Consider the following 23,559-nt stretch of genomic DNA (forward strand, 5'->3'; position numbering starts at 1 on the left):
TCCTCACCCATCCTCCAGGCTCTTCCTCAGCTGTGGCCATGCCAAGCGTGTTGATTTGTAGCCTCCGTGTCACAAATAGGAGTGGTTAAGTATGTCTGTTGCATAACTAGAGTGTGTGGCTCAGTGGATAGGCCAGTCAAGGTGAGTTGACCCTCATCTCCCTCTCTCTTGCTATCTCCTGATCAGATCATTTTACTATAGAGGCTCAGCTGTAGACTTCCCTTCCCCCACGCCTGCTCTCATTTCATACCTCTGACCTGGCTGTGTCTGCTGCCAGACATTTCATAACTCTCCCACTCTGTTTCCCTGGAACTAAAGCACTACAGGAGCTGAGTACAATCCCAACTTGTCAGTGACTTCTTAAAGCTTATCATATGTAACACTTGTTAGCTGTGGAAGAAGCTCCTTTATATCAGAGTTGATTGTATGGTATTCACAGTTATAAAAGCTCCAGTGGAAATAGAACTCTGATTTATAGTTTAGATAAACCCATCTGGCTGTGCCTCTGTGTTTAGTACAGCTGTAGTGTCTATGTTGGTTTTTCTAGTGTGTGTTAAGTCTGTTCTTCCCGCAGGCAGGTCCTCGCCATCTGAGACTGTGTTTTGGCTCAGTGGCTGTTGCTCAGCGTCGATCTGCCACACTCTGCAGGTGAGGTCGGAGGGAGGAATTCAGGGATTGCGATGCATTATCTCAACCTAGCTGTGGAGTCCCACACAAACACACATACACACATACATTTATACACAACATGCGTGAAACAAAGAAACGCTTTGCTGGAAGACCTGCAGGCAGGACAGCAGTGACCACTGAGGAGAGATTTGTCATGCTGGGGGCGGTTTTTATTGAAATGCAGCCAACATCGCCTTCCACTGTGGGTCTCTTGGCTAGGAGCATACTTTAGAGGAAAATGGCTGCTCCTGTTTATTCACAATGAGGATTTTAGCACATGTTTCAATATTATCTGACACGCTAAGATTATAGATTGTTTCATATTCATCGGTATATTCATGAATGTGCCTATAAAACCTTAGCCTCGTAGTCTTACATTGCTAATCCATTCTAATCCATTGCAAATTTCCCAAAATGTCAAACTATTAACCAGGATATGAGCTAGAAGCCTGAATATTATATTAATACTGTAATTCAGACTCATTTGATGTCAAGCCCCAAAATCTTTGCAGAGCTCCATTTCCATACAGGTGTAGTGTGATGGTGTACTGTGACAGCATGCTTTACAAGTGGATCTCTCCAATGTGGGCCTCAGCCATCTGCCTGCTCACACTGAAGAGATGAAAAACAGGCTAATTGCATTTGGATTAGAAAATCTACAGTTCATGGTTCAGCGTGTACCAACCAGTTTTTCAACCAAGCAAGAGAGAACAACTGCCTCACTGTTGATATGAAAACACACACACATATACCCATACACGTGCTTACACAACAAACACACTCCATAATCCCCGTATTTCCTGGAGTTGACATGGAACTGCACAATTCATCCACATGTGCTGTTTTTTACCCCGGCATCTTTCAAACCCACTCTCCCAGACTCCCTGATTTCCTCCCGTTGATAGATGTGAACACATGCTCACACACGGAGGCCTGGAGTTGCATCCCTCCTTCCCCTCCATCCACCACGTTCCCATTCACCGCATTTGGAGCGGTGCGCTGCTCCTTCATGGATCAGTGCAGCGTAAATCTGGGACAAAAAAGGGAGGCACATGGCAGTGGGATGCTGTGTGCAATTACTGCTAATGATATGCCTCCACGCAAGCTGTGGCCGTAATTAACTTTGGAGGAAGCCTGGCCTGTCTGAGCTTTGTGTGAGAGGATGCTCGCAGGAACAGGCGCAGAGCTGAGAGAAGCTAAGAAAGCAAACCTGCCTTGACATTGTTCAGACGACATGTCTGCTACCCCAGATTAGGCATGTTGGGTGGTCCAGTTAAAGGAGTAACATGATACGGATGTTAATGGAATTGTCCTCCGGAACTTCGCTAAAACTTTCTCAAGAGGGTTTATTGAAGCGGACTCGCTGAATTTGAGGTCAGCAAGTTACTGTATAACTGGATAGTGACAAGTATGGAGTCCCAGTTCTGCTCTCATAATGAAAATAAATATACTCATAAGTCAACATTTTGACTCACTAAACCATAATAAAAACAAAAAAAAGCTCATGGTAGGATAAAAACTCTGACTTACTTAGTCAATGAAATAACACATTTTGAGCCAGACCACCCAATTGCAACAGTGTCCCTATTAAAACATAACATGTCCTGTTACTACAACCTCCCTGCGCACAATTGTCCAAAGGAAGAGTTAGACTGTTGAACCTAGTAAATGTGCACTGCGGACCTGTGTCTATACACTCCCATTGTTTACAGTCCGATTAGCAACCTCAGAGGCAAGAATGGAGTTGGAGTTGACTGGATTGTTTCACAAGTAGCTAATTAACACTCAGTTAACAGTTTAAAACCAAATAAACATTAATACTTTTGTAGGTGTTTTAGGTCCAGACATTTCAGCTAATGCTTTCCGCCTATTTTGCTCCGCACAAGGACTGTTAACCTGCAAGCAACCAAAGCATGTTCCTGTAGAAATCACTGGAATGGAAACGGAAACCAGAACGCTTCCAATCCCAAAATCTTGTCCCTTGTCTACAGATTCTGCATTCATATGCAGATATCTGTTTATAGAGATTAAGGGCTGAGCAATAGTTATGTTAGCTAACATTAGCTCAGAGCTGTAGGATCAATTTTTATGATGTCTGATATCTTATGTGTCTGATATCTGATATCAGATGTGACTTTCCAGATGTTTGTCATTATTACATAAGCAGAAAATTTCCAAAAGTCCCCTTTTGTTCACAGTCATCTAAAATAAAACAAAGTTATATGTTTAAAATATCATGTCTAATATCCAGTCTTAACATCATTTTGATATTATTTTGTAGCCCTCACCATGTGTATTCACAGTATTGTTTATCGTGCCCCTTGGATGGAGCATTGACCCCCTAGAAAAGTACTACTGTCCATTTGACCGCCTCCTTGAAAATTCTGGCTCATACACCAAATCATTTTTATTTGTATCTCTTTTCATTTCCTGGCTGAGATGGGCTTCCATAGACAAGAGACTTGCAGTAGCAAATAATTTTGCACTCTACTGTATACTCTTGGACTGATCAGGATTATAAGACGTCATATTACAAACGTCACTACAAGGAGGTAATTTCCTGTTTATTTACTGTGGTGGAAAACTTTACTCCGAGTGAGCGTGTGAAAATGTTCTACTCTGCACTTTGCAGTCATGAAGAAAATGAGGAACATCCAGCCTGACGTGTCTGTGTTTATTTGACGTGTTCCACCTGTCCTTGGAGTTGCTAGGCAAATGGTATGGTGGCTTCAAAAACAGGCTTTGGCACGTCTCCAGAGCCATGCATGGGAGAGCTGTCTCCTCTTTTGTCCTTGATGCCTCGGAGTCATTTCTCATTCTTGTCATCAGTATTGACAGCCTAAGTTTGCTGGCCGGGCTTTTTAAATTGGGTCGTTTTATTGATCCAGGTTAATCATTTGGGGTTTGATCACTTCAGTCTCTCATTTAAATTCAGTAGCACCTTGTCTCCACTCTCTGTCTCTCTGTGCCTTTATAATGTAATAAGGATAATAAACACCTTACATGTGGGTCATTTTACGTAATATGTTTGGGGGGTTTTTTTGAAAGTGAAGAGGAGTATTGAAACTTGTACAGTCATATGTCTCAGCAATTCCAATTCTGGTTAAGGACATCAAAGTAAAAAAATGTTCCCTAATAGCTGCATTATGCAATTTTTGAATTTCCTTTAGCAAATGATTGCCAAATATGCAACCTTTCCCAAACAGGCTCACACGATTCCAGGAAGAGACCAGATACATTTTTCAAGGATTTGGGTGCGGTTCCACTTGACAGTTTACATGACAGCCTGTGGGTCAATCCATGTGACCTGAGTAATCACGATTTGGGCCCGACAGGAAGCAGCCGTCAGTTACGATGGACTTTAAACCTTTAAACAGTGCACAATTGTGTGTCATGTCTCTCTTCCTTTCCGTGCAGCCACACGGGGATTCCTCAAATATTAACATAAGTGGACAGATTGAGTAAACATCGGGACTTCTTTGTCAAGGCTGTCTTTATTTCAGGTTGCTCCAGTTTGTGGCAGTTCATGGCTGTGACCATGCATGAGTCCTTCGCTGTATCTTCCAGGATGTGGCTGTGGTTCTGCCCGGCAGTAAGCAGCAGCCCCAGGCCTCTCAGAGCAGCTGTCAGCGGGCTCTAGAGACCGAAAGAAAGAGAGTCGCCCTGCCCCCAACTTTACCAGCTTGCCTGCTCTCACTGCAGGGACTAAAGGGGGATGGGCACTCATATGGAGAAATATAACATGGAGAAATCATGGGCAATTCCTCAGCATCTCTTCATGAAATCAGTTTTAAAGATGTGGGAGTGTGTAGATCATACCCATGAAGTTAATTTATTTTTTCCCTCAAAAGGATTTATCAGTAGAGGGTCTTTTGTCTCGGTCTTGTGTGTCTTCCCATCTGGCCTTTTCTTTCTTCTCTTTCTCAACCTCCTGTTTACCACCTCCTCCATTGTCCAATGACTGTACTGGTGTTCTTTACTGGAGCCACAGTCAGGCAAACCATCCTCAAGGGTTTTAAACCATCAGTGTACTAGCGTCACCATAGGAAGGAAGAGATGTCTGCGGCATCTGTGTGAAAATAAAATTACAGGATAATGTTGACTAAGCTGACTAATGATCGTATAATAGCCAGTTTTGGCAGCTGCATGTATCGAGAATGCGTCTGTATTTTGTAAAGGAAACTCAGAGGAAAAGTAGAGTATTAAAAGGTCATGCTGGATTTATGAGTGGCTAGCTGCATCTGAAATGTTAAAGTGCTAGATGAACGGGCATGAGTGACATTTGACCTTGAAAGAAAACAAGCAGTAAGGCTGTAAATGACTTTTTATGCCCTTTCACATAGAAGCCCAAGTGGTTGAACTTCCACTGAAAGCTTTTTGTTGTTTATAGCCTTTGTGTTTGCCAGTCTTGGTATATCCAGGTGTGTGTGATTTTTCTTTAGAGCTGCACTCATAAATATTTTCATCTTAACAGTGGATGAAATGACTGAAAGTGTAATGTAAAAGGGGTCTCTCATAATGATGAACCCATGCGACATGAGAAGACTAAAAAAGATGGAAGAAGACAAGGGATGAGATTCATTTGTGGTAATCAGTCATATTTGAGCTGCAAACTGAGCAGTACATGAATATTTTGAGTCTATGATGTTGCTTGTGTTTTCAGTCTTTCACTAGTTTGAGATTATAGAGCCAATTCATTTTTAATATGTTACTGATTAATTGTTAATCCTTTAATCTGATTATATATCAGTTGCATGTTGGGTGACCATTTCTTGCCATATGTCCTCTCAGCAAGTCATATCAACACACAGGTGTGGTTATGACATCATTTGCATAAGAACACACAATTCATTTATTTGAGTTTGTTCTAAGAACAGGAAATTCAAGGAGAGACTGCATTCACCACACCTATATGTTACACAAGTATGTGATGAAGTCATATCACTACAAAATAACATTTTTGTTCAGCACACTGATATTACATAATTCACCCAGTGACAGTCGGGTGGGTCAGTGGTTGTGATTCATTGTGAAGACAATGCTGTAACAGTTTTGAGCTTGTCCAAACAAGTTGCAAAGCTCTGAATAACACACTAACATTTTAGTGTGTTTAGCCATGTCAGCAGCATGGCTCTAGGAAGGATAATGCCAGCTGTCGTTTTTTGTGTTTTGTACAGAAAAATTGTACAGACATTCATGGTTGACAGAGGATGAAGCCTAATTAGGCTACTTTAGCGCCACCATGAGGTTGACTGTCTTGGTTTGGAGTGAAATGTCTCAATAATTATTGGATAGATTGCCATGAAATTTAGTACACAACCCTCAGGATGAAGTGTGATAACTTTGGTGATCCCTTAGCTTTTAAACCAGCACCATCGAAGGTCAAAAACATTATTTGTCCAGTACTTTTGGTTTATGACCAGATACCTGCAAACCAATGACATTCTCTTCAGCTGTATTTTGTGTTTAGTTCCAATTAGCTAATCTTAGCATTCTAACACAATAAAGATGGTGAGCATGGTAAACATATCTGCTAAACATCAACATATTAATATTGTCATAGTTAGCTTGCTGATAATAGCATTTAGCACAAAGTGCCTCTGTACCAAAGTACAGCCTCACAGAGCTGCTAAATGTCTGTACAAACCTCTTAATCTTGTCTCATCACTAATACTAAATACTAATTTTAACAAGCAAACTATATGCAACATTTATTTATTTTGAATATCACAGAAGTATAAGTAGAATTATTTTTTTAAATGATCTAAATGCTTCCATTTGTGGCATTTTGTTATGAGCCAAAGCTAACCCAGCTAGTAATATGAGCAGATAAACCACTAAGGCTCATTTGTAAATATATTTGATTATGTATTCACATCTTAACAAGGCTGACATTTAATTTCCCCCCAAACCTCTTTTGAAGTGTGTGTGCCAATCAAATTATTCTCTGGAGAGCTATATCAGTATTGTAACAGCTTGACACATATTAACCACAAATGTGTGAGAAGGTGTTGTGTACATTAAGAAGGGGGGTTAGCCCACGCTCTGATCAGGGTGTGTTCATATCTTAATATGTAACCTTACACACCATCTGTCATCTTTGGTCTCTCATCTTTCTGGTTTTCTCTGTCTACACTCACACATGCATGCACATACACACATTCCTTACATGTGGTGGTATTTACTGCATTGCTTATCTGATGGTATCTCTTTCTGTTTGGCTTTTCAAAGTTATCCTCCAGTCCGTGTGTGCCCTCTGGCTGCTCTGGTTCTTCTTTATCCGTCTATTATTTTGAACCGCAGCATGTTGCCAACATCAAAAGCATCAGGCACAATGGAAAAGGACATTCCAAGATCATCGACTCACACATAGTGCGCCAAACACACACACAGATCCTGTTCTCCTCAGTGAACTGCACACTCATATTAGGGATTGGAATCTGGTTTAAGGATCTTAAATCGGAATGTGTCTGTCTGTGATTCAGGAACGTGATAATGTGATACTTGACATAGGAGATGATGATGATGAAAAAAACGGATTAGGTAACTCGTGTGTGTGTGTGTTCAGATTTGGGATTGGAATGTGTTCATCTGTAACTCTGCAATGTGATAATGTGATCCTTCACAGTGGAGAAAATGGGTGCAAAGTAGATGCGAAAAACAGAAGTCTGTGCATCCATGGCTGTGTCCTCACAGACACACGTGTATGTAGATTTTTGCACACTTGCATTGACTCCCATGTCCCTTGTGTGCGTGTGTGTGTGTATGCAGCCCGGCCCTGCAGCTATGCTGATCCCATCTGTGAACCCTGCCTCCTCACAGCTTGATCCCAGCACCACCTCCATTGTCCATTGTCTCACTAATCCAGGACTATTAACATTGCAGCACCACCACAACAGGCGCTTACTGGAGCCCCGGATGGCTCCCAAAACTCTCTCCACTGAACAGACTGCAATCTAATTAACTCAGAAGAAGAGTGGAGGGGGCATGGGGGGGTTGCGTGTGTGAGGTTAACAGGATCCAGTGGATTAGCGCCTTTTGATAATGGGGTGGGGCCGGGCTGCTACAGGTGCCAAAATGAAAATGGCCTCAGTCAGAATCAACCATAAACATTATGTACATTTACATGCAACATCAAATATAATCACACATTTTATGCTGAACAATATTCTGTGAATCATCAGATTAAAGTAATCACTTGATCAGTTGACTGATTTTAGATTTTGGTTTTGATCATTAAAGTCTGAAAGATGTGTGGCAGCCAACAGGAAACAGTTTATTAGTGCCGCAAAATAAGAGAATGGAAAAGGAGAAAACTTCTGAAACTTGACTGAATTTATTCCCACCTTCTTCCATATGGAAATGCATCCAGTCTCCTTGTACTTTTGACGTGCAGAATCAAAACACTAAGGGGAATCAGATGCACACATCCAACAAAATTTTAAATGACAAGCTAAATGCAATATAATATTCATAAGTATGTTTTAAATAGTGTATAATCACCTGAAGAATAAGAATAGTTGTGTTTTCGTTACCTTAGAATGAGCCCTTTATATCTATACGTGGTCTTCTTCTATGGAGCCCGCCATGTTGCACCACCATGTTTCTACAGTAGCCCAGAATGGACAAACCAAACACTGGCTCTAGAGAGGGCTTTTCGCATTTTTCGCAAGTTTTGCGACCACCGTCGGTTCTCCTACATGCTTGTATGGAAAAGGGGAAGGGTATTCAGTTGGTTGCGATCTGCAGCCTCACCGCTAGATGCCACTAAATCCTACACACTGGTCCTTTAAAGATCAGTGCTGGCAAGGTGGTTTGCAACTGGTCAAGGGCACAAATTGGTGTGTCAGAGTTCACCAAAATTGAATTCTATGCAAAAGCACTGCATAACTTTGCTCTGCCTCCACAATTAAATCCACTGATTGTAGCAGTTCCATTGAAATGAAATGATTTCAGTCTCAGATTTTGGTGTTATAAGTGCTGATGTGATAACATACTATGACATGGTGCAAGCACCAGATAATTTACCTCCAGCGCTTGGGGGGACTGTGCAAATGTTCTTAGCTCGGCTCTCTGGGAGAAAAGAAAACAGATCTGTGCTCAGGTTGTGGTTAAGCCAAGGAGCTTACTTGCTTACTGTAAGTCAGAGCAGCTGAGCTTGCATAGCTTCCACCTCCTGAGGCCTGGGAACTGTTGATTCTTCAATATTTCTGTGTGTGTGTGTGTGTGTGTGTGTGTGTGTGTGTGTGTGTGTGCATGTGTGGATGTCTGCATTTGCCTCCATGCGAGCTCACAACCGTGTAAAGTAAATGTGCGCGTCCTGAGATGCGAAAGCAAGAGAGGCGGCTTCATACACTCCCTGCCCTCCCTCATTTTTGACATTCTTTGGCCTTGTATGGCAGATCAGCATCAGATGGTGTTCTAGAGGAGAATAATAACCGCAGCTCCAGTCTCCTGCACGCCACCACCCTCTCCGCAGTGGGTAAAAGAAGCTGCTCATGTCATTCCACAACTCTCACTTCATATTCAGTCCCACAGCTGGAAAAGCATGCTGACATCTGCACCAGAAACCACGTTAAACCCTTTGAAATGTTCTACACACTCTTATTAAAGTAACATCTGACACCGAAGAAATGATAAATGTACAGAACAAATTACAAGTTCTGGCTCTCCAGTTCTCTCTCCTCCTTTCTTTCAGATTCTCTCTCCCTCTGTATCTCCCTACAGTATGTGTCTTGATGAATCAGTGTTTCAGGCCTTGATTGTGGGCTGTGTTCCCAGAGGGAGGAAATACCAATGTGTGCGTTCATACCCATAGCAGTCATTATCTCTGTCTCTCCATGTGAAACGCACAGGCATTTTAAAGAGGGTTCAATATCACTGCCTCATCAAGGACTCTCTCACTTGTGTGAAACATCAACACAAATTCAGACACAGGAAAGGCGAAGTGTATTTTTACGATAACAAGTGTAATTTTTTTCCGTAATTGCTGCTTTGTGTCTCAGGGCGTCAGATCAAGTTTTGAGGTTTCATTCCCTCGGGTGAATTCTAGGAATGTCAGCAGTCACTTTGAATGAAGGTCAGATAAGATATTACAGCAACGGAGAAAATCTATGAACTTATTTTGCAAAGTTAAATATGCTTTACATGTGAGTATTAAATCACTTTTACAGTTTCAGATATAATTTTTAAAATTAGTGCTTTTTAGGTCTCACTGCCTTCAAACACATGGAAAAGCTTAGATATAAACTAGGGTAAGTGATACGTTCTCATAGGCTATGACATGTTATGACTGATATTGAAACTGACTGACTGATATTGAAACAGCCAGAATTCCAGAATTGAAAGTACAACTATGCTAGCTGCTCTGTGTGACTAAGCTAATGCTAACGTCAGCATGCTCGCAACATCACTATGGCAATATGATGATGTTAAGCAGGTATATATTGTTTACCATGTTTTTTGTTAGCATTGTAACATTTGCTAATTAGCACTAAATACAAAGTACAGCTGAGGCTGATGGAAATGATACTGGTTAGGTATTATTTGGTCATAAGTAATGCTAATCCAAACTCAATGTTTCCTGCTGCTGCTAGTTGACATTAAAAACATTCAGCCGGTGAAACACAGAGACTTTTATTGTGATGCCATCACAGGAAATGCAATATGTATTTGTCACTGTGATGACTGCATTCATCAAAAACACATCTACAAAACAGGACTTGGTCATTTTTGGCATTTTTTGTAGTGATTTGCAACTCATGAATTAATCATTCGAAAGAAACTCTTTTTACTTTTACTACTACTAACTAGTGCAAACTGTGATGACGAGGCAAGACATGTCACTTTTGTACAACTCTTATATTAACTGCATTTGTGGAAATGTAACAAGTTAATTACTGTATTAACCTAGCCCTGTGAGAAAAGCAACCACTTTGGCACTTGTTTCAACTCAGTATTCACTCTCCCAGCCCGGAGCTGAAGGTCTCAGATTGCACAATCACTAGCCGTGTTTCCATCAATGTATTTTTATGCGCATTTTGAAGTATTGTATTGGAAAAGATTGATGGAAACAGAAAAAAATAAAAAAACTTCCTGAATTTAGCAAAAAAGTTTTTATACTCGCTTGAAGTCATTTTTGCCTTTTTTGAAAGAGAGAGAGTTAAGAGTTAAGAGTTAATGCGCTAAATAGGAGGTGAAAGCACCTTTGCTAAATAAGTTCTGACATAGTAAACATTTAACTCACATGACTGATCACTGAAAACTGAAAACCTGACTCTCTTTATTAAGTGACTCATACAAACTTGAGTAGGTAAAAAGAGTCGAACCTGTCATCTCTAATTTTTGGGCAGCAAATATGTTTGGAGCAACTATGGCTTAATCAGCCATCTGATGAGGAATTTCTATGGAGCCTGGAAGGGGCCATGGAGAAATAACTAATTTGTGCCCTCAATTTAAGAATTTGTGCTTTCAATTTAATACAATTTACCCTCATGCCATTCTTTCATCCTGCATACTCCCTCACTATGAATCACTTGAATTTAATAAGGTTTTATTTGGATTTTGGACTATGTGGATAAACTTCAGGTTTGGGCTTGTGCAGCAAGCACAACACTGTGCTATCTCTGAGATCCCTTACGGTAAATGTATTCTACAGGATAACTGATTTTTTCACCACAAAACTTTCATGTTCCCGCAGATATCATCCAGTTAAATAAATAAATAAAAACTCAGCTTCAGGGTTCAGGGTTAATAGCAAACCTGAAGTAAAACAAACAAGTTTTAACCGCTCTGCATTCACCACATCCATGATTCACCATGCATCAGCCCCACATCAAGAAATAAGTGATTGTGTGCAATGTCTTCTTCGTCACTTTCTTCAAACTTCTGGCAAAATAGGTCGAGAGTATTAATTAAGTAATCTGTGCACACAAGGTATTAAATCAAGAGCACAAATTAGTTTTTGTTTCTCCATGGCCCCTCCCGGGTTCCATAAATTTCAGTAGATCACTATATATATACATATAAATATATACATATACACATACACACACACACACACACACATATATATATATATATATACACATATATATATATATATACATAGATACAAACCTAAATATCTAATAACCTAAAATATGATACTTAAAATATGACATTTTATGCTAAACTGGATATTTTTGATATCCATGAACAATGACTATTTTGTTAGCATTCAACAGCTACAGCTCCGTTAAGGTTTTGCATGCCTATAGGCCCATTCAATCTGTAGTATGAATGCAATAATTGTCATTTATCTTGGTCAAAATGACAAGGTGCTTCGAAGTAGATGCACATTTAACTTAGAATATGGACAGAAAAACCCACAATTACCCCTCTTCTTTTCAGAAAGACCGATGAAATACAAACTCAACCTTAAAATACAATGATGGAGGCTAGTGTAACAGAGCCTTGTTTGAATATATTAATAGGCCTTTTTACACCGTCTCCCCACATCATTAATGGTTGGAGGACGATGGTGAAATCCAGCAGGCAACACATTTCTCACCCACAATTCCCCCGGGCCATGGTGGTATCTAACTGCCACCTCACTCTCTGACAGGTTTTCCACTCATCTCATCGACAGCTCCCAGCCCCAGCTCAGATGAGTGACTCACACACACACACACACACACACACACACACACACACACACACACACACACACACACACACACAAACACATCAGAGTTATCAGCATGGAAGAAATCAATGGCTTTTTCTGACAGACAAAAGCACTGCACTGCATCTTTGGTACAGCCATACACTAAGGCATTACAGCAGTTATACACTACATTATGCTTCATGTATTTGAATGAATCAGCCTCAGTGAATGTATCTGAGATTCGCCCTTAATCAGAGCAGCAATTAATTACCCCCTAATTAAATATGACACAATCTGTGTTTAATTTGGTGTCAGATCTAAAATAATTATCATGCATGTTTCCCCTCACAGCTGAAGTGAAATAGAATATCTTAATGGAAACCCCCCTGGTACACAGGCTGCTGCTCTCACAATACACACACATAGCAAACATGTAAGTGAATGCGCATTCAATCACTCACTCACACCATATGCACCAGGGATCATGAGCACATTACAGTAAAGTGATTCAGAGTCTGAATCACAGTGGTGTAACCTTTTGGATGGAATCAGAGTCAGACTACCTTGATACTAGCTCGGTGAGTCATGCAGAGTGGAATTATATGGGATGGAGGCATGGTGAACCAAGGTGAAAAAATGAACAACAGCACAGAAAATCAACCCTCAATCATATGACCTCTATCTTTGCTGCCATGTAGCTTTTTGTATGTTACTGCTGCATATGAGTAACTCTAATACATTCTAACATATGAGCTTAACTTATCATTAACACCATAATTATTTTTTGTACTATTAATCATTGTGCTGTTTGTTGTTTTTTTTTTACAAATAATGGTGACACCTTGGATGAAAATGGAAAGTGGGACTAAAGAAGCAGTGAACCCCATCACAAACCCATAACCTCCATAGTGTTGCCATTTAGCTTTTGTTTGCCTCGGTTCAGATTGTGTCCATATAAAGGTAAAGGGAAGCAGTGGACTGGCTGACAAGCAATTTTATTAATTTATGTCTGTTCTGGCTTGCTGTCCACCTGGAAAAGATGAATGGTCCCTTGGAAGAAACCAAGATTATATTTGTTTGCAATTTTCACTTGAGTGAATCTGGTTTTAAACTACCCCATATAAAAGCAGCTGAATTCAATATTGTATGTGTGTGTTCTTTTTAGTTTAATGTAATATAATAAAATAAGTATAAAGTTAAAGTCCTTTATCCTTTATAAAGTCCTTAAAGTTACAACAAAGGAGCTAGTTGCCGTAGTTAATGTAAGCTAACATTTGGCTAATTGGGATGAGTCAACCAAATAGGGCTTATTGCTTATGTAGTGTTTTTACTTTACTTTTGCAAAAATGTATTCAGGTAAAAGTCGATTAGTGCTCATAAAAAGATCCTACGGAACAAAAGTTTCTGACTTATTTCTTTGATGTCCTTTTGTAGTTAGCTTTTCAGCCAGCAAGCAAGGTTAACAAATTAGCATAACCTTGACACATGCAAGCAGTAGCCCAAGGAGCTAATGACTTTTGGGGTAAACTTAACTAAGCTACAAACTATTTGTGCTATTTGTTTTCTACACGGTAGTTGCAAAGTTAGGTTTTTTTTGTTTTCGCTTTTTTACAAGTTTCTGATTCAGAGTGAAACCAAGTATTTGTTTTGACTTATTCATCAGACACTCACAGACCATATAGATGTCTAAGCCTCTGTGAACTGTGTGTGTGTGTGTGTGTGTGTGTGTGCGTGCACGCGTGCATGTGTGTGTGTGTGTGTGTGTGCTTCAAGGTGACTTTGCCAGAGACTTTGTGGAAACCAGGCCATGAATCAACAGAACAGTGGTACGTACAGGAAAGTCTGTGTCATTACCATCATTGGATTAACCTCCTCCCTGAATTAACGGCTCAGCCTGTGACTCATTCGACAAACGGCCTGGATTGTTCTATACTGTTCAGGTATTACTCAATGAAAAAAACACATATCAGAAACCTTTAAAAGCCTTCAGTTTCCCTTAAAGTCTTTGTTAAATCTTTACAGGGTGATAAGTTATATATAGCTGACTTGCACTGGAGACAGATGAGTATGGTTTTTGGAAGGGAGGCACAACATATATAGATTTAATATCTGATTAAATTAACTTTTATGCTGTAGTGAATTAGGAAGTCATGTTGTGATTCACAATCTATTCTGTACAACACAAGTTTGTTCTGCATTTTATAGCACAATAGAGAGATAAGCGCCGCACAAGAGTAGAAAAGTTATCGTACATTTACAGGAAAGAATCCCACACAGCAGTTTCAGCCCTGGGTGGAGACATTCCTTCTATTACAAAACTGTCTCCCTGCTGACTTCTTCTTCAAATTAAAAACTAAAACAAATCCGCAGGCACATTTCGAAGTCCAAATGTGATTACAAGAGTTAACAATAAAAGAAGCCATAAGTTATGTAGAAGTAAGAGAGTCGATTCTAGCTAGTATAGTACCATTTGCACATTTTAACTGTAGTGATACAGAAAAATGAGTAAAAGTGACATAAAAATGTTACATCAAAAATGTATTTTAAAAAAAAAGCCAATTAGAACACCACTTTTGGAATGAGCCTGTTAAAACAGATGTCTTGTGCCGCTTTCAGCATGTCTTCTTCATGCTAAAATTCAAGTTTGCCAGACTTTCACTGGAAAAGCCACTTCAGAACCAGCCCAGATTAAGTCCTTCCCACAAAAAAAAAAAAAAACAGGATGCTTTCCCTCAGTTTGACATGGTCCATCTGTACTATAGTCATCATGTTGGGAATTGATGACAGTAACAGAAGAGATCCAGTTTTCAATGAAAACCACAGGCAATATTACCCAACCCTAAATAGCGATGTCATGAAATATAGCAGTACTATATGTATACAGAAGAACTGACAAATCTATGACTCATCCTTTAATAAAAAGCCACATCTGCTTTCATTGCAATAGCCATCTCAACCCCAGGACTATCAATGCTCGCTCACCACCACATACTGCACTGCTCTTCTTCTCTACATATGTATCTACTGTATGTCACACACCTCCACAAGGTCTCCAGGATAACCATGGCTATTTAACTTAGAAGATACAAGGATACAAGGACCTTTATTGTCATCTCACCCCAGTTACATTTATATTTTCAGTTCAGTGCTACATACAGTATGATGACATGAAATTGTGCTTCCCGGGGCTTTGGTGAGAAAGCAGCATTATATAGAAGAAATATTTAAACTTTATTAGTATTGAAACTAAAATGAAGGAGTGTCTACTTGTGACCCCTCACTACAGAATATGGCCTGAGTGTAGATATAAATTGTGAGCATTTAAACCAAAGAGAGATTTTTCCTGCGCAGGCTATTTCATTTTCAGAGGTGATATGTTAATGATGACAAGTATTCATTGTTTCACAAGAAAAAAGCAAAAATGAGAGAAAGGTCAGAAAAAATAAACAATTTTATTTAACACAAATATTTTTCCTTTTTCATCTTTACATGAGATAAAGATGAGAAAGTGTCAGTCTGTTAGTTGGTCATTCCACCAATTTCTATTGCCATTATCAGATCAATTTCTTAATTTGTCCAATACTTTGCTTCATGACCAAATACCTGAAAATCTACTGACAGCATCATTAGCATTTAGCTCAAAGCAAAGCACTGCTGTACCTAAGCAGAGCCTCACAGAGGAGCTAACATGGCTGTTAACTCTTTTTAATAATTTGGTGACCCATCAGATTTATCTTGGTACCCTTTGGGAGTCCTGTCCCCCAGGTTTGGACCGTTCTCCATTGTCAGTCTTATACAATATATACAGTTTTCCTGCATCAGCATCCCTGATTAGTCAGGCAAAGAAGATTTTCATTATGAAAGTGTTTACAAATTTTACTGAAGGCTTGAAAGTGAAATGTGCATGTTTAGTATTCAGAACTTGACAACTTATTTTAATGGTTTACTGTACACCTCCAAGTTTTTTCTTGCTACATATTGTCTGCTAACTGCCTGTGGCTGTGGTCTTGCTGCGTTCCACTCCCCAAATGTCATCTGTCAATCAAATAAAGAGTGTGTGCAATGTGACAACTTGTATCTTGGATTTCTTTTGAAAAGGTTGAAACTTCTGTAGGTGTTTCTTTCTTTCCATTTTCTTTGTTCCAGACGAAGTGTTTTAATTTTAAGGCTTCATTTCATTGCTCGGAGTCTCATAATTTGACTGAGTTTAATCACTGCACCAAATTCCTTCTTCATATGCAGAGATTTCTCCTTTTATTGACAAGTCTCAGGTTTTAAGGGACAGCAGGTTCTTGTGAGAGGTAATGATGTGGAAAGCTGTGGTGGAGGAAGGGGTGAGGGCGAGAGGGGGCCATGACAGCTGTCACACAGTAACAAACGCCTCCCTCTGTGAACGGACACTCAGAGGCGAATGGTGGGGTGGGGGTAACCTCCCTCACCACACAGCTGCCACAGAGCTGTCACTCAGGATGTTATCATGCCCCCTCATCTGGACTGGATAATGGGCTTCTGGACACTGTGGGCATTAGCCAGTGGCTCCTGGATACCACCCACAACTCTGAAGTGATGGGCTTCAAAAGCTGTTTAACTTAAATTGAACCAAAATTTCACGAAAGACTGAAGATACCTTGGGAATCATTTGTGTTAATTGACAAGTGAATGATTTTCAATACTCAGCTGTATGATGGTTCATCTGTCTTGATCGCAGGATCACAAGGTCAGATAATGCTTGACTGACTAAATTATCCAGACAATACAAACTGGCACTGTTGCATCCCATTAAATAAATGTCTTTACAATTACAACCAAAGGCCTTTTATTATCCAGAGAGCTAAAGCAATATAAATGCAACACTGCCACCCAGTGGCACATCAGAAGTAACTGGATTCTAACACTCAGTGAGCACGTTATTAAATGTCATAAAAAAATCATTAACACAATCACCCAACTTCATAAGTGAATGACAGATTGCTACTGAGACCAAATAAGATTTTTAGGTTGAATTTATAGGGTTATTATTGACCTTGAAAACTGGAGCTTAACAAAAACAAATCTCAACACAGACCACTTACTTTGTGTTTCAGTGGCTGTCAACCACATCTTATGGCCTTCCTCACCAGATGAAGAATCTGCATCTTTTTTATTTTTTATGTTTTTTAAGATGCTTATATGTTTGTTTAACCTTTTGTATACATTTGTGGTGCCATGAGGCTTTGTAATGACCACATTCTCATGCAACAACTAATGTTCATTTATTCTATGTTTCAGAATGTTACTGACATGTTGGTAACTCGTCCTTTGTGTAACCAAAGTGTCTTAACTGGCGCTTGTCATATTCATTATTTTTACATTTATGTGGTGACTGTGCTCAAGGTATTTCCATCTGTGGACTCAATAAAGTTCTGCTAGTAGTACAACTACTGGAGTACTGCTATGTTATTACAGTATAAACTATGGAATTTTAACACTTTGTGGTAGAGATCTGTGTACTTGGGAAATTACAGTAATTCATGCTTTTTCTTTATTGGCTTTTTTGTTGTCAAATTGTTGTTCCCCTATGAGCTTCAGATCTTTAGGCATGACCTTTCTGGCTATAAGACCCTGCTCAAGGCTAAAGGAGACTGGGCTTTTGCAGGGCCCCTGAGCTCTGGACCTCCCTGCCTGAACATGTGAGTCAATAAATCACTTCTTAAAATGTATCTTCTTTTTTTTTAAAGCCTTTTAGAAATATTAGCCCAAAGTTTTATGTTTCAGTTCAATTCAATGTGGTTCAGTGCAAAAACCATGAGTCTGATTGAGTGTGTGTGTGTGTGTGTGTGCATGGCTGGGAGTTGAGGAGCTGAACAGCTTTGGCGACAAAGGTTGCCCTTCTCCTCTGTGTCCTGCAGCCTGGGCAGCAAAGCCGGCATCCTGAGGGAAGCCACTCAAACACAGGGAACAGGGGACACGTGAGGGGTCCTGTAGGATCCTGCCAGCTGACCTTAGCATCTGCTGCTCGCATAGGGTGGAGAGAGCTCTGACAGGGAGTCCAATAATTTTGGAGCAGACTTTGACTGTGCTCTGCAGGCGGTTTCTGTTCTGGAGGCTGATGGAGTGGAACCAGCAGGTGATAGACGATGTCAATATTATGACGCTTTCAATGAAAAAGTAGTAAAATGTTGTGAGGATGTCCTTTGATAACCCCAAAGGAGTAGAGCTTCTTCAGGAGATACTGCCGCTCCTGGCATTTCCTGAGGATCTCCTCTGTGTTGGAGGCAAATTTCAGCAGGTTATTGAAGATTGTGCCCAGGTACTTATATTCCTCTCTACGGGCTTCCTGTGAGATAGTGGTGATGACTGCTGCAGCCAGTTCCCTCTGCTTGTTCGAGAAGGTCACGACCATCTCCCTGTTCTTGCTCACATTAAGATCCAGGCGGGAATTGTCACACAACTCCACAAACTCATGAAGAGCTGAGCTGTTGTGCAATGAGGGGCCTGAAAGCAGAGACAGGAGGTGTGTGTCATCAGTGAACTTGACCATGTGACAGTTTGGGTGGGTGGACCTGCAGTCATCAGTGTAGAGGATGAAGAGCGGGGGTGAGAGGACACAGCCCTGCGGGGAACCAGTTGAAGTGTGTAGGAGATCCGAGAAGGTGTTGTTGACCAGCACTCTCTGTGACCTGTTGGTGACAAAGTCCATTATCCACAGGATTAGTCGGTCTTGTAGATGGAAGCGGGTGGTGAGTTTCTCAGCACGAATGTGTGGCTGCAGGGTGTTGAATGCTGAGGAGAAGTCTGCAAACACAAGTCTTGCTGTAGTCTTGGGGTGTTCCAGATGCTTATATATGGTGTCTATAATGAATGTTTTTGTTTCGTCAACCCCTCTGCCCACAAACAGGAGTGGGTCCATCTGTGAGTCTTTTGCCTTGATGATATAGTTTTTGATGACCCTCTCCATAGCCTTCATCACAAGAGAGGTGAGAGCCACAGGCCTGAGGTCATTCAGAGCCTTGATAATGCCCTTCTTTGGTATGGGAATAACTGTGGAGTGTTTCCACAGCTGGGGGACTATGCCGCAAGCCATGAAGCTCTGGAACAGGAGCTCAAACATGCCCCCTAGCTGCTCAGCACAGTACCTCAGGGTACAGCCACTGATGTAGTCTGGCCTAGGTGCTGTGTTCACTTGGGTGTTCTTGAGGGCTTTCACCACATCCTCTGTGTTTATGGTGAGGGCAGAGTCACCAGGTTTGAGTGTGGAGATGGAGTTGAAGTCATTAGGGAGTGATGCTGGGGTGCTGCCTGCAACCTGAATGAGTTTGCAGGTGGTGGAAGCAGTATTCATAGCTGCCATGTTCTTGAGACCCTGTCAAGCTGAGCAGATGTTCCCTCGCATAAATGTTTGCTCCACTTTGTCTCTATATTTCAGTTTGGCAGTTTTGATGGCACGTTTGACCTCTCTGTTAACCTCCTTTTTGGACCTAAGCACTCTTTATTGTTCCCAAATTAATCAGATTAATTCAACTATAGAGGCGTTTCACATTTTTCAATCTGCAATGGCTCTACATGCCCCCAGTTTAAGAACCACTGCTTTTGAGAATGGAGGTTTCATAGAGACACATCAAGTATGAAATTATGCTTCTGAGCAAGAAGCCTACAGCCTTATCAAGATGAGGGTGTCCATGTTGAAAACAGGATTTCTTCAAACATCAAACTGACCCAACATGTATAGATTAGTACAATATTATTCTATGAAAGGACAAGCTGATAAAACAAAATCTAAAAACTAAATTTACAGAGGCCTATCTGTTAATATGATGACAACAGAGTAGGGTGTAGGCAAATGTAAAACAGGACATGGAGTGACCTCCAGTAGGTCTTACAGATGCACTTCAGATAATGACTGAAAGTCTGACATTTATTTGCTCATATCCTCTTTCACTATACAAGATGCCTCTTATGAAATTAGATCAATGCTGCAAATGTTAGAAGAGCCTTGATCTCTACTGCCATCTCCTGGAATAAAGTAAGAATGCAAGCATCATAGTTTTATTACAGTATTGTGTATATTGTGTGTTTTTTTCTCTTAACCATCATGTTTCATGTATCAACCATCATCAAGTATCTTGCACCCATGTTTAGTTGAGTTGTTCAACCAGTCTTTGTGCCTACGTGTTTCTACATTTCTGGTAAAGAGTTTATTCTCTACAGCCAAAACATATATAAACAGGTCAAACAAGGAGGCTCAGTTATGATCCTGAAAGCAAACATCTGTTGGTCACAAGGTGGAACAATTTCATCATTTTCAGTCTGGCTGGGGCCACCAGTTGATGTCAATTAAGCCCCACTCTGCCGGGACATTTACATAAGGCTCTGGAGAGCAGCACAGAGCGAGGTTTGTTTCCCATTTTGGCAGCAGCCGTTTCCTAGATACACACAGGCCTGTTTTCAGCACCTTCAGGAGCTTTGTGTTTGACAAGCAGCAAAAAAGGGCTTAATCCTCTCGGTTTATATTTAGTACAGTCCTCTCATTACAAGAAGTCTGAATCACGGGGTCGTTCGCTTGACATATTGCCAGTTATGGTTTGAATGAATAGAGGAATGAGTGGGAGAGGTGATCTTGGCCCAAAGTGGGGCAACCTCCTATGTATTTTGGATGGGCTGTTGTTGCTAAAATGGTTGTTGTATTTAGTTTTGGTGAATGGCTTCAGGCCTGTGACGCACAAGTATTTCTGAGCAGACCCTATTTACTGAAAAAAAAGCCTGCTTTTATACAAAGATGCTTTGTAACAGAAGATATCGTCACTCGTATCGTAAGTTTTGCCATTTTGTAAAAGCAAGGGACCCTGTGTGTGTGATTAGTGTATCCCCTCTAGATGGCACTAATAGAAGAAGAGTCCTTGTGTGCTGGTAAATGCCATTTCCAAGATTTGACAGATTTGGGCCCAACCTGTTGTGTGCAGGTGGCAAATGATGAGAAGAGAGGAGAGGAGAAGAGAAGAGAGGAGAGGAGAGGAGAGGAGAGGAGAGGAGAGATTAGGTTATATGTTTTGTTAGAATAAGCATGAATTCAGAGGTCACTACCATAAGAAGTGACCACAGAAGGATCATGGAAGACTGAAAGGTGCAAGTGCAATGGTTTTATTCAATGTGAGAGGTCACACAGTGAACATAAGAGAAAGGGAACAAAGCAGGGTTTTTTTGTTTTTTGGTAGGGTTTTTTTTTTTGTTGTTTTTGTTTTTTTGGTCATTTTGAGGCAAGGAAACAAGCTGTAAACACCACATTGTTATTAATTTAAAAATTGTAACAGCAGATAATTTCTTTCATTCGTGGTAATGGTCTCTTTGAGAAATTACAGTGAGGTTTGAGGGCAAGCACAGAAACTGCACCCCTTAAAGCTTTAAATGATCTTCTCTTAGCAGTTGAATGCTCCAGTTGTTCACTAGGTATTCACTAACTTTGTCTGTATGCAGGCAGCATAGAGTGGGTTCATAAGAGATGTTTTTTAAAAAAATTGAAAACAGCTTCCTGCTGCGACTGGAAACGAGGCTGATGAGAGAGGTGAGAGTGAACCAAAGCAGTTAAGTTGTGACCTGTAAAACCGGAACAATGAGCTGACAGACACTAAAATGTTGTTGATTTGGGTCGTAATATTCTGTGTGTTTATCATTATAAATGGCTCCTTTCATATTATATGACAATTTGAACCATTGTTTATGTAAAAATACTAAAGAGTACAGATTGACAATACATTAGCAAAATAAGCAGTTAACCCAACATCGGCGTATTATCACTTTTTAAAGTTGCTACGGTGTACTTGTTAGCCAACATCCAACAGACAGAGCATTTAATTGTAGTCTTGTTTCTGTCCACCTGACTAATGTAAGGCCAATATTTTCTCTGCTTTTAGATTTGTTTTTGTCTGTAACAGATCCTGATGGAAATATCTGGTTATTTACAGTAGCTGCTACATTCTCCACTATGTTCACCAGCTAGTTGCTAACTTTGTCTGTTTGTTGTTTGGGGCTGGGCAGGAAGCCTACAAGGGGTTTTTTAGGAGTCGCCTTCTGTGGCTGGATAAAGGATTGATATAAATATTAAGAGTGAACTAAGGCATTAAAGTTACAGGCTGTAAAACCAAATCAATGAGCTGAAAAATGCTAAAATGCTCCATAGAGCTGAGGGGAACTGCAGAGTTGTGCTTGTCAATATGATTGACCCCATTCAACTTCAGTTCAACTTCAACTTCAGTTTATTTTAAGTGCACATCACCCAGAGAGTCTCTGTACACTTTACAAGTCCATAAACATGAGAAAAAAGAAGCAAACAATATTACATGTAAAAGTACATACGCATACACGCACTGACACACACATACACGGGTAGAAATGTTAATATTACAACAAGGTTGAGGTTAGTCATTTTAAAATAGAGATCATATAACCCTAACAGGGTTGGTGTAGCTACAGTCAGTGATTTGGGTTCTCAGTCAGTGAAATTAGAAAAGGTCATTGTAAACAGAAAAAAGATGTGTTTTGAGCCTGGATTTGAAACTGTCAGCAGAGCTTTCCTCCCAAATGTGCAGTGGTAGATTATTCCAGAGAAGTGGAGCTCAGTTCGCCAAACCTCGACCACCAAAAGTGTTCTTACTGAATTAAGGAACAATTAAGTAACTGGCACCAAGGGAACGTAAAGGATGTGATGGAGTATATGGAGCAATAAGGCTGGAGATATATGAAGGAGCCAGTCCATTTAAAGCCTTATAGGTAAGAAGAAGGATTTTGAGATCAGCTCTTGCATGAACCGGTAGCCAATGCAGAGACATCAGTACCGGTGTTATATGATCCAACTTTTTAGACCTTGTGAGGACTCTGGCAGCTGCATTCTGGACCAGTTGAAGACCTTTTGTTGCTGTCTCAGGTCGGCCAGGGAAAAGTGCATTACAGTAGTCTATTCTAGATGTTATGAAGGCATGTATGAGGATTCTGAATTTGAATTCTGAATTTGATCAAATTGGGCGTATGTGGGCTATTTTACAATGGAAGAAGGCAGTTTGTGTTATATGCTTGATATGTGGCTAAAATGTAAGATATGGATTGAATAATATTCCTGGATTCTTAACTGTATGGGTCTGAGAACTTGTGCAGCCACCAAGATTAATGGAAAAGTCTGTAAAAAGTGGTGTGAATCATTTCAGTCTTGTGCATTCAAATGCAAGAAATTGTTGCACATCCACTGATGGACTTCTGACAAACACAACTCTAAT

General features: G+C 40.3%; 1 long non-coding RNA gene across 1 annotated transcript; it reads left to right on the top strand.

Moving 5' to 3' along the window:
• Positions 1-9,506: 9,506 nt before the first annotated feature.
• Positions 9,507-16,384, top strand: LOC122996551. Its single transcript, XR_006407027.1, has 2 exons — positions 9,507-9,818; positions 12,275-16,384. It is a non-coding gene; the product is annotated as an uncharacterized LOC122996551 (long non-coding RNA).
• Positions 16,385-23,559: the final 7,175 nt, after the last annotated feature.

The sequence above is a fragment of the Thunnus albacares genome, chromosome 14, assembly GCF_914725855.1.
Source record: "Thunnus albacares chromosome 14, fThuAlb1.1, whole genome shotgun sequence".
Taxonomy (NCBI): Eukaryota; Metazoa; Chordata; class Actinopteri; order Scombriformes; family Scombridae; genus Thunnus; species Thunnus albacares.